This window comes from Haemaphysalis longicornis, unplaced genomic scaffold (assembly GCF_048455015.1).
Source record: "Haemaphysalis longicornis isolate Haplotype H1 unplaced genomic scaffold, Haemaphysalis longicornis Haplotype H1 scaffold_5, whole genome shotgun sequence".
NCBI lineage: Eukaryota > Metazoa > Arthropoda > Arachnida > Ixodida > Ixodidae > Haemaphysalis > Haemaphysalis longicornis.
The window spans coordinates 52731271-52748947 of record NW_027526385.1 but is presented as its reverse complement, the minus strand read 5'-3'; the positions used below and the strand labels follow the sequence as shown (position 1 = coordinate 52748947).

Here is a 17677-nt window from a genome sequence, read left to right as displayed (position 1 = left end):
CCAGATGATGGAAAGAAACTGGTTTCGCATGTACAATCAACAGTTGTTTCTGGCACTGTTGTTGCTTATGATGATGGCGGTAACAGTAAAAAACAACACCAAAACAACAACAACAACAAAAACAATAACAGTAAAAGAATAAAAATAAAGTAACAATAATTACGGCAAAGATGACGAATAGGACCAGGACATCACAGAGAACTGAGCGCTCCGAGACCTCCAAGAGCGAGCAGGTCGAAAAAAAGGGAAACGGCGCGTCAAGTGACTTCCGGAAAGATGGATACACACTATTAAGATTCGCTTGAACCACTCGCTACACGGAAGACGATGAATAAATCACGCACACATCTTTTCCTACAAGACAAGAGGAAGTTGAACCACCGCACTTAATTACGGTGATTCATGAACGCAGCTCGCCGCCCATCCCCCCTTCCCAGTCAACGCCAGTGTTTCAGCGCCCTTACTTCCCGTTCTATCTCCTTTTTTCCCCCATCCGTTCTTCCTGTACGCGGAAGTGCTGACATCCTGCGACACTGATTTCGGAAAAAGTGCGGGTCCCCCCCCCCTTCCCCCTTCCCCCTCGACGTGATGAGAAATCCGAGCTTAGTGGATTAGAGCAAAAAAAAAAAAAAAATCAAAAGCGGAAAAAAAAAGGAAGCGCGGGATGAGTGGGAGGGGAGAAAGATGTACGGCATTAACATAGACGAGGAAGATGCTGGAATAGATATGCACGGGGAGAGAAGTCGAGGAGCGGGGGCGGTTTTAATCACGTTAACTCACCTTCGCGCAGCGCAGGCGCTTCTCCGCATTGCCCGAGCGTGGCCCCATCTCAGGCCCGGTGCGGGCTACAGGTCAGAGCCGGCCGCGTGATCAATCAATTAACGAAGCACTCGCAAAGTTGGCTGTGCATGCGCGTGGCTGGCTGGACTGGCAGGGGCTATAGAGGGGAGCCGGTCATTTCGGAAAAGCAATCCAGAATATGGGGCGGGGGCGATCTTGATGTAGGAGGAAGAAAAGATAATGCCGGGGGTGCGGGGGGGAGGGGGAGGGGGGAGAGAGCGGTTCAGATGAGGAATAGAAGTAGCGTGTGCAGAGAGAGAGTAGGGGAAGAGAGGGAGAGTGAGAAGAGAATGACTGCTGCCGAAGAGTTGGCGGGAGTGTTAATTGCGTTTTGGTGGGTAGATGACGAACTCAAAAAAGGAGAGTAGGCGGAAAATCTCCCCCACGTCGTCTCGCGCTGAAGTCGCCGCCAAGGATTAGAGAAAGGGAGGCTGCAAAAAAAAAAAAAAAAAAATGGCGGGCAAACGAGCCAGCTTTAGCAAACAAGGGTACGGGCGTTTCTCTCCTTCCCTCTTTCCATTCATCGTTTTTTTTTTGCTTAAGCGGCTCTGTATAGTTCATCACGATGAAAGGAGGGAAAGACGATGCGTCTTGAATTCGCCGGAGGCAATCGAGAACTCGTGTTCTCTCATACTCTTCCAGTTTTGCGCCTGGTGATTTAACGCGGGTTTCAGTCGAACTTTCCCTTAAAAGCTGTCCTGGATGCTCTGGTTCAACTTTAGACCTAACGATTATTTATGTGAGCCTGTACGGCTCATTCATAGAGTTTCCTTTTATAATTCTAACGTTGGGCCATTGACACTGCTCGTATTTTGCCGGCAGATATCACCTTCTCTTAATTTTTATCTGCTTTTTACGTGCCCCTTCTTAACCAATTTTGAAGTTAGACTACCCCCAAGAAAGCCTTTCATTGCCGAAATCCACTTCTGATATCGATTGGTTCTCGATCTCTTTACGAGAAACGCCAAACACCCTGATGAAAAGTCATGCACCTTTCCGTCTACCGATGACTATGGACGAACGCCAAGCTTTCTTTTGAGGGATTCCTTGGTTGTCGCCCGAGATTGGACTTTGACTCACAGACGGTTTGGACTTTGACGCGTTGTACTTTAAAGGAACCATAAAGACAAAATACAATTTGAGTTTATTAGAAAGACGGCTTAGTCCCGATAACAATGATACCAATATCATAGCAATCTTCGAACAAATAACGGAGATGTAAAAGAAAACATGTGAAGCAGTCACGACTCCCTAGCCAATTTCCCGCAACTTTTCTATGACGTCACGGAACTTTGTTTGAGCGAATGGCGGCAGCCTAACTGACCTGTCGCGACTACACATGACCGGACATCTGTAATGGGGCCTGTAGTTCCATTTGACCGCATCACTTGAATGCTAACATGCAGTTAACGCACTGAAAAGTGTTTCATTGTTGGCCCGTATGACGTCATTCTGGCTCATAACACGTCACTGTGGCGCAAAATTTGAATGTTTAGATACTTCTTGCTTTTTTCGTTAAAAAACATCTTTTGAGGCTGTAATGGAGCTGAGTGAGATACCAAATCCTAGTTCTTTCAAATTAAACCAAGTTATATTTTCTCTTCATGGCTCCTTTAAGTTGAAATAGCACGCAATTTGCACTTTTGATAGTAGCGGCTTTTTGACCCGTCGTCATTTGATTTCGCACGAAGAAAGTTTTGCGTTCAACCATCGTCGTCGTTAGACGGACGGGTGAATGATTTTTTTCTTTAATTTTTGCACGTCCATGCACCCCTCTCCAAATCTACGCTTCTTTGGCTGTGTTGGATTGTCGCAATCGGACAGACGGCGGCTTCCGAACGCGAGGGACCGAGGTTCCACTCCGACTACGGGACGCGTCTTTTTAGATGCGACGCATCTTTTGCTCTGAGGCATGTCCCTCCTGCGTCGGCGTCGGCGTTGGCGGCATCCGCACGCCACCTGCACATGCGCGACTCTCCTCCGCTCTTCTCTCCGACAGCTGTGCGCAACACTCTCACTCCGTCTCATTATCATAAACAACAGCTGCGTGCGCGCGCTTCGCTCGCTTCGCTCCGCTCCCGTGGCGCAAGTGCGCGCATGCGCGACTCTCCTCCGCTGTCTCCTCTCCTCCAGGCGCTGTGAATATAAAGTGGGTAGCGCACTGCGGCGGTTCAGCCAGCGCTCGCTCTCGTTCGACTTCGCGTCGCAACACGTTTCCCCCGATTTAGAGAATCAACCCAACGGAAACACCAATTGAACCCCCCCCCCCCCCCCCCCCCCCGATGCGTCGCATCACACCAGGGTTCCCTCGCGGGAAGATGGGCGTAATTTTTTTTCACTTCACCTACGACATTCATCATCATCATCATCATCACCCGAGAAAGTTGCCTTTCCTGCGATGCGTTTTCGACGCCACATAAGCCATCAATGAGACATAGAAAGCTTGGCTGTTAAAAACCATCAGCCCTCCCGCTGTGGAAGGGTGGATGACCAGGGAAGCTTTGTAGAGCACGACATAGATGCGACACGGAACAAGGTGAAATTTATGAGCGAATTTTAGTTTTCTTGAGCTTTCGATTCGATGGTGCTTTGTTCATCACCAAAGTCATGGATGGTCATCCCTAAGACACGTACTATTATGAGCAATATGAAAGGGAACACGGGAACGCGTAGAAAACATCCTTGGACCCAGATATGAGTGATACGCAGCGGCCGCCGTCGGAAACAAAGTGTAAATGGGGACGCTGTTCTAACAACTGTTCCCATTCCCTCCGTGCGTGTTGTCGGCTTTCGGAAGATACCATATTATCGAATAAATGACGTAAGCTGCTGCTTTGTAAAAATCCCAGCGTGGTGGGAGTGCCAACAGTTAGTGGAAGAGCGCTCTCCTTTCCCACTTTGATTTTCACAGCGCCATCCGCGTATCGCTGCGAGTCTGTTTCGAGGCTGTTTGCCACGCGTTCCCGTGTTCCCTTTCATATTGCTCACACGCATATTTCCACTGCACGGATTTTGAAATCACGCTATTGATAACTAATCTACTCAAAAAGGGTATTATATAAGTGAGGAGAGGAATAAGCTTGAGGTCGAAATCGTGTTTTGAACTGTTTTGAGCAGCTTGCGACAGAGTAAGCTTGGGGTCGAAATCATGTGTTGGACTGTTTCGAACGGCTAGCGACTGAATAAGCGTGAGGTCGAAATCTTGTTTTTAACTGTCTTCAACTGTTTTGAACGGCTTTCGACTGAATAAGCTTAAGGTCGTAATAAGCTTGAGGTCGAAATCATGTTTTGAACGGCTTGCGACTGAATAAGCTTTAGGCAGAGATCATATTTCGAGCGGCTTGCGACTGAGTAAGCTCGAGGTAGAAATAATGTTTTGAACGGCTTGTGACTGGATAAGTTTGAGGTCAAAATTATGTTTGGAACGGCTCGCGACTGAATCAGCTTGAGGTCGAAATCATGTTTTGAACGGCTTGCGACTGAATCAGCTTGAGGTCGAAATTATGTTTTGAACCGTTCTGGACGGCTTGCGACTGTGGTGATGACCGCCTGTTAATAGCACACGCCGGGACGTTCATTTTCCAACACCTCGCGCTTCAAAGACACGTGGAGTCTCGGGAGTTTTCGTTCTTGGACACGGATATCACACAGAACCTGGGCTACATAAGCGTCGCATAAAAAAAACTTTACTGCATGTGAAGCATTACTGTTTATCGTTCAAACGCAATACAGGAGGAGGTCCCAAAGTTAAAGGAACTGTCCGGGGGACCTCCCATGAAAGATATCAAACACTATTACATTTGAAAGCAGCGAAAATTATACATTTACAATCATTTACCGTTTAATCTGGCCATGAAGACGAAATACGTTTGGTTCATTAGAAAAACTGCTTTGTCCCGATAACACTGATACCCATTTCAAAAAAAAACTTCGAAAAACTAGCCGAGATATGAGGAAAGCAGCTGAACCAGTGGCAACACCCTAGCCACTTCCCAACAACATTTTATGACGTCACAGAATCTTGTTTGTGTCACTGGCGACCACCAAACTAACACATCACTAAGATACATGACTGGACGATTTCAGTGGAACTTGCTGTTCCGTTTGATCGCGTCACGTTAACGATAGCGTGCAGTTAACACGATGAAAATCGTGTTTTATCACTAGCCTATATGACGTCACTCCTCCCCAAACACGCAATAATGTAGCGCGAAATTTGAAATTCCTTCAATACTTCTTGAGTCTTCTCTGTTAAAAAAAAAGTTTTTCGGGGCTACAGTGGAGCTGAGTAAAAAACTGAAGCCTAGCTCTTTCAAATTAAACAAAATTATTTCAAATTACTTTGTCTTCATGGGAACTTTAAGAAGACGCCCTTCCTAAAAAAATTCACGCATCTCCACGAAGTGAATCATGACGAGTGGGCGAAGCACTGGGGTTCGTTCTTACCGTAAATCACCCGTGGCATTGCCCACTCGCGCATGTAAATGAGTGACAACGCGTGTGTAGAGTATATACAATTCCAATGCAATCCAATAAGATACAATCCAATCCAATCCATTTTAATCCAAATCCAATTCCAGTCTATTTCAATCCAATTCAATCCAATGCTCCTCGCGCATGCGCAACACTGCGTACACGGACGCCAAGGCCCGGACAGTGCGAGGTCCTAAGGTGCTTCACGCGTAAAAAATATCGATTTGAACGATAACAAGGCTAGCCATGCAATAATAATTCCAACATAGTGCCCAACGGCTGCCGTTGCGACCGTTTCACCTTTCAAAATCGATAACGTGCGATCATCCTTTCGATGACACTGACGCCGAGTTCGGAGAACGCGACTCGGTTTTTATTCCCGTCATCGCGATTGCGTGCCGTCTGCGTTTCGATTTTCCAGTGCCCTGTGTGAATATATCGTTGAATGTAAGCCCTTCTTATAACGTTCCCGTTCACTCTCCCCTGCCTCCTTGTTTCATTCGCAACTTAATCCGACACTCTCTCCCCTCAAATAAGTGAGCGGGCACAGCAGGTCGTCAACCTCCGGCAAGCTGCTTTCCTCTTGCGCAACCACGTCAACGGCAAAGCCAGCTTTACAGACGGAGCGCCAGAATTCTTTCAGGGTAGTGCTCCGAGCCATTAGGTGGCAAAATTATCCTTAAAAACAAAATAAATTACAGAATTAATCACTCTTCCCAAAACGGCTCAAAAGTATTTAAATTAAATTTCCAATTATTTCTGAAAGGTATTGACATACTTTCAGAATTACAATTCAGTTTCAGGACGAAAAACAATTTTTCCCAGTTTCTAAGAGATCTGGATTTTTTTTTGTTTGAGTGAAGGCAGTAACTTAACGTCGAGTATTGCGTCGTAAATCTTGGGCCCACCTAAAGGAAAATGGTCATTCGCCACGTTGAATAGCTGCCACGCCGGCGCAAACGAAGAAAGGGCTCTGTCGCGTTGAATGAAGAGAGTTTCCAACATTTTTGGTACTGCTCGTAGATGACAAAATACCTTAAACCTTCTGTGATCCAGTTCTTCAGTTCATCGCTTGATTACATATGCAGTTTCGTGCCCCAAACATAAACAACCCCAAATTAACAACCTCAAAACAATAACGTGTCCCAACAACAACAACGTCCCGATAAACACCCTGTGGAAGTTTTGATGATCGCATGGCAATCGTGTCGTCTTGATACAGAATTTAAACATTGTTACCGAGAAATTCCTAATTAAAAAGCGAAGGTTCTTTTTTTTTTGTTACGTAATACTTTGTTTGGCGGAGTTGCAGTCTTGAAATGCCTTCCGATTTTTACACACACTTGCCGCAAATAAAAAAAAACGTTTTTTCACCTTTGATAATCCCTTACGGCTTCTCAATTTAGTCGTTGAGTTGTGAAATCAGCCAAGCAATTTAAAAAACAAAAACGAGCAGTTTTGCAACACCGCACACTGTCGGTAACGGTGTTGTAAATAAACTTCTCAATCATAACATCCCCCGGGGGTCTTAAAAAACGTGTGACGTCACTGCTCCTCGCGCATTCGCACCACGGCTCTCCAAGAGTGACGCGAAACTGCTCAACCTCGGCCAGTGTAGCTCACGCCACAAAACAAAAACGAGCAGTTTCGCAACACCGCAAACTGTCCGCAGTGGTGTCGTAAATAAAGTTCTCGATCATAGAGCATCGCCCGGGGGTCTTCAAAAACTCGCGACGCGTTATGCCAGTGCGATCGCAGCTCACACCTGCGCTCGACGCGAGCGGAACGCCTTTTGCATTGATGTCAAGTTCAGCGACCAAACAGTTCGCTGCTGCTGCGTCGCGAAAGAGCGCATCCCTGGCCGAAGTTCAAGTTCTAGAGCTCAAAAACAAACGCCGCAATCGCCGGACGCATTCTAAACGCGGCCCGGAAAAGGCCATTGCCGGCCACTCCGTCAACGGCAGCTGTCGGATGCGTGCAACAGGTTTGCCGTCATCGACGGGATAAAAAAGGCAGTGTTTATAGCACGTTCTTCAAATTTAGAAACTGTCATTACAGCATGAAAGACAAGCTCCTCTCGGCCGCCGTGAAGCGCATTGTAGCAAGAAATGGGGCTTGGGGGTAGCCATATGCTTTCGCATTCAAAACACGTATACAGACTTGAGTGCTCTGAGGAGAAATAACTATTTGAGGGCATGCAAGTATATTTTCGTATCTCCGGGGAAAGCCAGAATGCTTTCGCATCGAAAGCACGCACGCAGACTTGAGTGCCACACCTAGAAAGAACTATATCGGTACACTTAAGTCTGCTAACATGTCTCCGGGGAAAGCCATCATTCTTTCGCATTGAAAGCACGTCAGAAGACCAGAGATACGAGTGCCCCGAGATAGTCCTTTCTCTTTGGGGCACTGAAGTCTGTTTACGTGCTTTGAATACGAAAGCATGATGGCTTTTCCCGGAGATACCTAAGCAGACTTAAGTGCGCGAGAAATTATTTGATTATTTTTATAATGTAATGCTATATAAACGAGCCACACCCCCGTGCCCCGTAATCAGCGTTTCCTTATTAATGGGGTGCTTTTATTTTCTTCACGTTGCGTCACGTGTTCCCTTCACGCACTGCGCTCCGCGAGGCTTTTTGATACCATCAGCTTTGGACACTTAACAATATCGGGTTTTTCGACGCATGGAACAGCAGCAGTAGTACGCCCATGTTTATTGGTGCAACGGCATCCCACGCCAAATAGCACCAAACCAACTTATTTGTGGTCTTCACATGAAGATGTCAATTAAAATGTGTGGTGCACGAGCGTGACGGCCTTAAAAGTGTTAGCATTTGGGTCTATAAGGTCCCTAGCTATAATACCCCCTAGTTAAACATATAATGCTGTCTCACTTAAACAAGAAGCAAGGGAGAGTTTAATGCCTACAACGTGACCCCTGATATCCGATGGAAACACAAATAGTACAACAGTTTGAAGCCGCGACAGCTGCTACGTCTTTTTCTGACGTCAGAGGCAGTCGGTGCGTGACGGTTACGGAAGTCTGTCGTGACCGAAAGTGCAGCTAGCCTAAACGTTAGGTTGAAAGGGCATAGTAACTATAAACCATGATTTTTTTATTCTGTGTAGCCATTGGGGCTGACGTATTTTGCAATCTTTGCCATTGCTATAGTGCTTCATTGTCATTGCAGACAACTAAATTAAATAAAGCAAAGAGAGAAAACTCGGCTTATAACATTAGCTTGAAAGCTAGACCACGCAATCAAAAGTGGTGCATCTTAAATGCAGAAAAGCAAACGTAAATTGTTATTCATAAATAAACGCGTGTTTCTCATGCAAAGCCCCAGTATAGATGGTATTCACTGAAAAGTTTAGCTGGCAATTTCTTCGCTTGGCAACACTGGAAACGGCCACGGACATGACCGAAGCGCCACGGACCATAGAGTTTCTTAGTAAGTAAACTAGAGAGGAAACTGCGCCTCGGAAGCCATGTCGTCTTGGGGGTTCATGGGAAGACCCCCTTTTTGCCTTGGGCTTGGCATGACAATTGGATTCTTAAGCAGTTTTTGGTATTTGCTTTCTTCACTATGCATTAACACATTTACCACCTACAAGGAAGCCGAAATCTTCCCGTTTCTGCGGTAGCCGTGTTCGGTGAAACAGTAGGCAATGCGTGATCGCACCTGACGTTGCTCATGCCGCAGTCGAAGGACGTATGACTGAGCGGGTAATATGCCGCCGCGAAATTTGTAGCCGACGAAAAGAAGAAACAAAACGTACTTTGACGAAGACAAGATACGGCAGATACGGGCGCTTGCATGCGTCCTATCTTGTCATCGTCCACGACTGCTTAACACCACGTTTTCATTTTTCATGTTAAACTAGCTGGTGGTCGGGGTGCACCGGTCCACCACGAAGGCAAAGTTTTCGTAGGCACGCTCAAAAAGCTTTCGACACTCTTCAAACAAGTTATTATTTGAAATAATGGTAAAATTAATAAAATAACAGTCTCTAATCAGTTACCCCCCAAATATTAACATTGTTCGTAACTACAACTTTGGCCTGCGGAATAGCAAGCACAACCGTTCCGGCAGAAATACGCTTTACTTCTTTTTTTCTTAGTTCTAAAACAGCCTCTTTTTATTTTCCACTTGCATAATTGCACACTATTCTTCGCGTTTTTATGGCACTTTCTTTAAGTTTGCGGTCACTAAAAATTTTCAATCCAAGCCAATGATGAAACTAAGGCGAGCGCGATGTATAATGGCGGCCCATGACGGCACAGACGACCTTGATGTGAGCCGCATAGACGCTAGCGCCAGATTCCTCTCTAGTGTATACTTTAAGAAAATCTATGCCACGGACATTGCGGAGCTTGTGCCGCTGCGTCCGCATTCCGAAAAACAACAACAACAATAACAAACAACACCGGCGTGCGTAGTCTGCTCCGTTTTAACCCAATTCTCAACGGTGGTGTCAACAGAGATGTTATTAATCGCATTCACATTGGAGTCGAGGCATTACATTTAGTTCGGTGGGTTAACGCTTGGGACGACCAACCCATATCACGGACAAGTACCGCCATCCCGCGGAGCCCGACGTAATCAGTGAAGGCGCAGACACAAGGTTGTCGGCATGCGCGCCTCGCCAGTGAATACAAACTATACCTTGCTTCGGGAGTCGGAACGAGGCTAGCTAAACACGTTAAGTAAAGTAAAAAAATAATAAAAACACTGGCAATACTAAGAACAGCGTTTAGCGGTTGTCGCGGGTGTTATTTTGTCTTCCTTCTTTCGCTCAGGGTATTTAACGCGTATTACTTAAGGGTTAGTGAAATATAATGAAATAATGAAATAAAATAATTCTTTTAATAACTTAATTCATTCGTTTGTTCATTCATTCATTCGTCGACCAGACAGATGGAGGATTTACAAACTTTCTTTTACAAACAAAATTTCTCATTAAACGCCCCGAAAGCAACCGAAAAAAATTACACATTAAAGAAAAGATCTCTCCAGCGAAAAAAAAAAAAAAAACCCTCGGTAAGCGGAACCCGTGGGAAACGGTACGGAGGTTGCTGCCCTGCAGGCTTGCCGCTTGGAATAACGAAGCACCCATAGTTCAGCTTCGGTTCACTGGGGCGCTCCAAATTACGCACATCGCTAAGGTATTACTAACAGAGGACGCACCGCTGATAAGAAATGTAGGACAGTTAAGATTAGATAAGAAGGGAGAAGGCTCCGAATCACGTCAAGGGTACACTGAACGGAGCGGGCACTCGAACATAACAGGCGTGACGCTTAGCCTTTGTTCACTTTCGTCGGCAACCAAAAATTACCACCGCTTCCTAAAGGAAGTTGAGAGAAGCGCAGGAGCTTTCTCACATCAAAAGGGCGTCAAAACCTTCGCTTAAGTTCGTCCAAGCTTCGCTGAAAGCGCGGCCAGTCGATCGTCAAACCTCGAAAGACCCAAATAGTAAACGAAGAACGAACCAATGCAACTACTTTTCACGCATTAAGTAAACACATCTACGAACGATGTAAATGATACCGATAGTACGTGATTTATGAGATGAAGGTATACTATTTTACTCTTTCTTTATGATCGATACGTGTATATTATCTTATCTAGAACCGTTTATTTTTTTGCGATTTTCGAGTATTCTTTTTGCCACGATGGATGTCTGTTTTCACGCACGCGCCATGTGCCCAGAGATCTTATCACATCTTTTCGGTCTACCAAATGGTCTATGAGGAAATGCATTAGTTTTTCGACAGTACGCCATCGGTTCCATTAAGAAAGCTTTCGCTTTAAAATCTCGCTCAATATGTAGCTCACTCGCGAGACCCTCTAATACACAGGTTTAACCACAAGCTGACGTTGTTTGACACACCGCATTCAACTGTATATCACCCTTCCCCCTCTCTAATGGTCCTTTCATTCGTCGTCACCGCTTGAACCGCTGAAAAAGGCAGCCCATATAGGCTAGTGCTCCAACGCCCAATGGGGACGACGCTCACAACTGACAACACACAATGGCCCACGTTCGTCGTCCCCGACCGCGTGAATGAAACGATGAAACGACACGGTCGACTGCGACAACAAAGACAATTTATAGCGTTGGGCGTGACATCTGCCCCTAGCCGACAGCTTTGAAAAGGTAAGGGCTCCTGTCTGCTAGCACCACTCAAAGATCGACGAAGAGGTCTCTGTTACGCCGTGTTTGACTAACGTTGGAAATGGAGAAGGCATGGACGGGTTACGAAACAACAACTAGGAGGAAAGTAGACAGGAGGCAGTAGAGGGGCGTACTATTACCGAGGAGGTGTTTACACAACCTGGAGCGTCGAATCATCCCCGAAGGTAAGCTCATCCCTTCTTTTCTCTAGCCCTCCCTTTTGACCTCGACTGCTACCCAGTGCTTCGAGAAAACAGTGAAGAGGCCTACTATTATCTAAGAGGTGTAGAACCATCTCGATACCTCAGCTTATCCCTTCTTTTCACTAGCCCTTCCTGTCAACCTTGAATTATCTCCCCTGGTCCGAGAAAACAGTAAATGAACCTGCTATTATCTAGGAGGTGTTTCCACTCCCTCGAGCTTCGAATCATCCCTAAACATCACGTCTTCCCCCATTTTCCCTAGCCCTCCCCCCTTAACCACTTCCACTCTTCCCGGGGCCTAGGGAATACACTCGAGTGCCGGTGCGTGCGTTCCTGGCGTTCGCGAAGCACGCAACAAGTGCCGCTCTCGGGTCCTTCCGGTAGAGACATATGAACGCCGCCCCTTCTCTCCACAACCAGCTGCTCATAAGCGTCGGTGCGAAATCCGTGAGGCGCACGCGATGCGAATGAAAACTGACGCCCTCACGCGTGCTAAGCCTTTATGGGTGTGCTCGCCCGTTCGTGGATTCGGAGAACCTCAAGAGCTTAAAGCCGCGTTACGTCTCTGCGCGCGCGTGTGTGTTCGGGAGACACGACTGCAGGAGACCTGTCACAACTGTCGTCGCGGAGAATCGTGCGAGGAGGGTTTCGCAACGGCTGTCGAGAAGCTTCGCTACTTAAGCAATGTTGTGAGTAGGTATAGCCTTTGACGGGGACCTAATAGTTCGAAAGTGCCCGCTTACGTCATGTTAAAGTAGATCAACTAAAGAAGGAGATAGACAAGAAAGAGGGAAAGCAAGAAATGCGCCCATGCACTTTGTACAGACGGTTAACCAGCGAAGCTGCAACGTGCGGCTCCATACGCTCCGCCCCCGCCGTTGTCGCTTGAGCTGTTCTTCATGCAGTAGCTTGCTGCGGGCGCGCTCTGCTGTACCCTCCAATGTGCCGTCACCTCTCCCCAGTGTCCGTAGAAGTGCAAAGTGTACCTACGTCATCTGTCACCGTCATAATCATCATCACCATCATCATCCTATCTATGCCTCCTGCAGGGCAAAGGCCTCTCCCATTAATCTCCAATTATCCCGGTCCTGTGCTCATCTATTAACCCAGCCAATATCTCCCCACTTACCCGCAACTCATCTTCAACCTGTTTTTTCTCCCATGCGCATGAGATTGCACCGTTGGAGTTTTCTGCGTACACGGGACCGCCCGATTTTCCTTTCGCCCAGTCATACAAAGCTTCGCTTTAAAAAATGGCGAACGAGTCTGCACTCGCTAGTGTCCGCATTGAATATAATGAATGTCCCACAGCTCGCACGAAGCGTCTAAAGCAGGAATTATTGCAAGCGCTTTAGGTGTTTCCCGCCCGCGCGGGCAACACGCGGGCTTCTGACAGCGTCGCTTCAAGCGTCCGTAATTCCCGTTCGTAACAGTGCACGCTTCGATGCAAAACGAGCGCCAGCTTCGACTCCCCAGCGCATACGCGCGGGCGACGGGAGTAGTGACGCACGAGCTAAATAAATCCGTCTTTTGAGAGGTCGACATTGTCGCATTTGGCGACGCCACTCACCAACGCTCTCGCAAGTTGACACGACAACAACAAATTGTGTCGCGGCGCGGCGGAGCACTGAAAGAAAGCGAATTAATCGGTCGTTGCGCGCGCACTTAACACCGACGCGACGCGTAGCTGGAATATGCCGCGTTGGTTGCAGTTCATGAGTAGTTTGTTGGGAAGGTCTGTTGTAGGCGTGCGTGGGAAAAAAGGGTTCTAAACAGTTCTGCTGAACTTGAATATGTGTGGAGTTCGACCCGATATCAAAAGAGCCGTGAAGACAAAATATAACGTGATTTAATTAAGAAGAACTAGGCTTTAGTACCTCCCTCAGCTCCATTCTAACCGAAAAAACAGCAGTATTGAAAAACTTTCAAATTTCGCGCTACAGTGACGTGTTACGGGCAGGTGTGATGCCATATGGGTCAGCACATAATTCTCAGTGTGTTCACTGTACTTTGGCATTCAAGAGATGCGATTAAAGGGAACTTGAGGCCTCGCTACAATCGTCCAGTCATGCGTTTTAGCGATGGTTTAGGTTCTGTGACGTCGTAGAAAAGTTGCCGGAGGATTCTGTGACGTCATAGAAAAGTTGCCGGAGGATTCTGTGACGTCATAGAAAAGTTGCCGGAGGATTCTGTGACGTCGTAGAAAAGTTGCCGGAGGATTCTGTGACATTATAGAAAAGTTGCCGGAAAGTGAGTGGGGAGTCGCCAGTGCTTGACATGTTTTCTTTAATATCTCCATTACTAGTTCGAAGTTTGTGATAAAATTGATGTCATTTTTATAAGGACAAAGCGGTCTTTCTAATAAACCGAACTTTTGTTTTGTCTTCATGGCTCCTTTAGCGTTCGTCCTCCAGCTCACACAAACAGGCTGATGATGGGGAAGAAGTCGATGGCGATGGTGCGGAGACGATGGTGATGACCGTTATGATGACGCCGATGGTGAATGTGACGACGACGACGACGACGACGATGATGATGATGATGATGATGAGCCCAAACTTGAGTTACGAAATGGGCACGAGCGGGCCCATGATGAAGCTCCTTAGCTGACTCGGCTGACCAGAGGTTGCTAAAAAAGAAGGGGCATTCTAAAACATCGACACCATGACAGACAGCGAGCGTTCTCGAAAACGTTATTTTAAGCGGAGGACCTGTACAAGGAGTCTCACAGTTGACCGCAGTTGCGGCTAGCCATACCGCCGCCGTAGTATGGGTAAAGATGTCCTCACACACCGAAATTTAATTGGACACGAACCCAAACTGCAGATATAACACAGGCTGCCGTTTTCTGTTTATATAGTTAGTTCGCTTTCTCATCATTAGTGCTTGCGCGGAGCACAATGTAGCCATTGATTGATTGATTGATTGATTGATTGATTGATTGATTGATTGATTGATTGATTGATTGATTGATTGATTGATTGATTGATTGATTGATTGATTGATTACACGAACCGGAAGACTGACTGCGCGATAGACGAGTTAAATTTTCAATTCATACCTCTGTCAGAATCATATTGGCAGCTGGCTAGTCTGATACCCACTCAGTTCATTTTTCAACAGCCCACACTCGCAAGGCGCGCTTTGGTTATTCGCCCCGGCATGCGCCTTCCGGCAGTACAGGCCGTACCAACAGGCTCCTGTAAGAGCCTGAGAAGGCTTAAAGTATTGATACATAGTAAAAAACAACAGTAAGAACGCAAGAAGCAAGCGCACCGCCAGCACTTCCGATTCCCCAGACTCTTAAAGGAAACTAGCGTATATTTTGAGTCACTCTTTTTCCCTCACTTTTATTTACTCGAAGACTCTGTCATGCCATTTTCGCCTTTTCGCGCGATCATCGCGTCGGCGTAGTATCAAGAGGCCTACCTTTGAACTGAACCTTAGAAACGCGGCTGACGAAGAAGACCCTTGGGGCTTAGTGAAGAACGTGCAGAAAAAAAAAGCGCCGTATGCTCTCAAGCGGCGTTTATTTCCAGGAAAAAAAATTCTTTTTATGCCACGGCGTGCGTCAGGGGGATTCAACGGGAATGGCAGAGCATAAAGAATTTACTTGTGCGCTAAAGTAACGCGGCCCTCGGCGTGCCGTTTAATGTCACGCGGCGGGTAATTGACAAGCGCTCTTTGAGGTCGCTGACAAAAAAAAATGCAGTCATGGGCAGAGCGGACAAAAGACAAAAGGCATGTGTAAAATGCCTTGTCTTGCTTCTAACTTTAAGGCTTCCGGTGAAAACTAGTCTCAGCGAGAGCACACCGCAGATACTAGAAATAAAAATTATTGCCTGTCTAATAAAACACTAATATTTAACGAATGAAAGAACAATAATTAAGGTTTAGTCGTTGATGCTTTTTTTCCTGGACACGAGAGTGAAAATGCCGCAAAAATTTTCTACAAATCTTACACTGACCTCGGAGCATTGAACCTTTTTAATAGGAAGAGTGATGGAGCTACTTCAAACTTCGCGTGATCGTTCCAGCATTTGAGTGCAGCCGAGCGGATAACGCCAATTACGTAACCGATGTGTGGCGTTACGCCAATATTTGAGGGTTGTGGCTTGTGGAAAATAGGCGTCACAGCGAGAACTTCAACGTTCAAAAATGAAGGTCTCGAGTTGTGTGCCCTTAAAAGGAGCCATGAAGACAAAATACAAGTTGGGTTTATTAGAAATACTGCTTAGTCCCGATAACAGTGATACCAATATCATCGCAATCTTCGAACAAATAACGGAGATATTGAAGAAAACGTGTGAAGCAGTCGCGACCCCGTAGCCAATTTCCCGCAACTTTTCTATGACGTCACGGAACCTCGTTTGTGCGATTTGCGGCCGCCTAACTGAGCTGTCGCGACGACACATGACTGGACGTCTGTAATGGGGCCTCTAGTTTTATTTGACCGCATCACTTGAATGCTAACGTGCAGTTAACGCACTGAAAATGATGTTTTTTGTTGGCCCGTATGACGTCATTCTTGCTCATAACACGTGACTGTGGCGCAAAATTTGGAAGTTTTTAAATACTTCTCGCTTTTTTTCGTTCAAAACATTTTTTGCGGCTGTAATGGAGCTGAGTGAGATACTGAATCTTAGTTCTTTCATATTAAACGACGTTGTATTTTCTCTTCATGGCTCCTTTAAGAGTTCTGTACAAACACTACAGGCGCACAAAAGCAATTCTTATGATGTGTAAATGCGAGGGCACTACATGTCGCTGAGTGTGTGGCTGAGTTATGTTGCTCAGTGTAGTGCGCCGACGAAAATAACGGCAATCGTATCATGACAAGCGTTCCAATACGCCATGTTCAAACTACGCGCCTTAGGGCAGCTTGCGCCATCTAGTGAGTGGCGCAGCAAGTAGCGCCCGACGGAGCAGCAAGCAGCGTCACAGCCAATAAGAATTTACGTGCCATTTCCCTGCAATGGGTTTGTGAGGACGGCGAGGTTTTCTCTTAACAAGACAAATAATGTCCTCAATTATAATCAATCAATCAAATCAATGGATCAAATCAACTTTATTTGCCTTACAGATGGGTACAGGGGAAGGAGCAGCCACAAAAAGCTGCACAGAGCAGCTTGACGAGCCGGCTGCCCGCCATGTGATTGACAGCAATGGGTCGGACAGATAAAAAGATACAGCGGAGGAAATAAAAAAAGAGAGAAAAAAATGAAAACACGTGTCAAGTAAAGCGTAACAAAATGTGCTTAACAGTCATGGTTAGCAGGGCAACAGAAACAGCAAAATGAATTCAACAGGTGCATGTCACACGTATTTATAACAACAAAAATACAACAGATATATAACACGCGTTACAAGAAATATTCTTTCAAAGCCGATTTAGAGAGTTTACCGATCTCAATTGAGTTACTTGTAAAGTTATTCAGCAGTCTGGGTAATGTGAAAGTTAAGGATTGACGGTCGTAGTTGTTGTGGGGTGTAGGAGTATACCATATGTCTGGACTGCGTGTGTTGTATGCTATAATATTTTTCTTTAACTTCGCTAGGCCCTCGTAAAAGCGGTGGTTATTTTTTATAGCTGCAAGTTATGACTGGGCCAACCGGTATTCGCAGTAATTGCTAACTTTAATTATTTTAAACTCCTTGAAGAATTCAGGCGTGTGGAAATTATATGGCACATTCGCTATTATCCTCGCAACCTCGCAGTTTATTGCAAATTGTTGGTAGCTGTTGTTGATGATACACGAAGTTGTAAGTTAATACCTTCAGAGTCTTTCAAGTGAAAAATTCTCGATGCTATTACATAAGAAGTTTTGAAATCAAGAAAACAGAGTGCCGTGAACATGTAACAGCTGTTACGTCTTTCTTCGTTTTAATTTGCTTTTTTTTTCAGTAAGTTTAGTGGTTATCACGATAGTTTTCGCCTGTGCTTTGACGTACCTACCATGACCTGTATTGTTACAGGGAC

General features: G+C 46.0%; 1 protein-coding gene across 1 annotated transcript in view; it reads right to left on the bottom strand.

The window, feature by feature from the left end:
• LOC144138217 (uncharacterized) overlaps positions 1-17677 on the bottom strand; it is a 95015-nt gene that overhangs the window by 62753 nt on the left and 14585 nt on the right. The window lies entirely within an intron of this gene.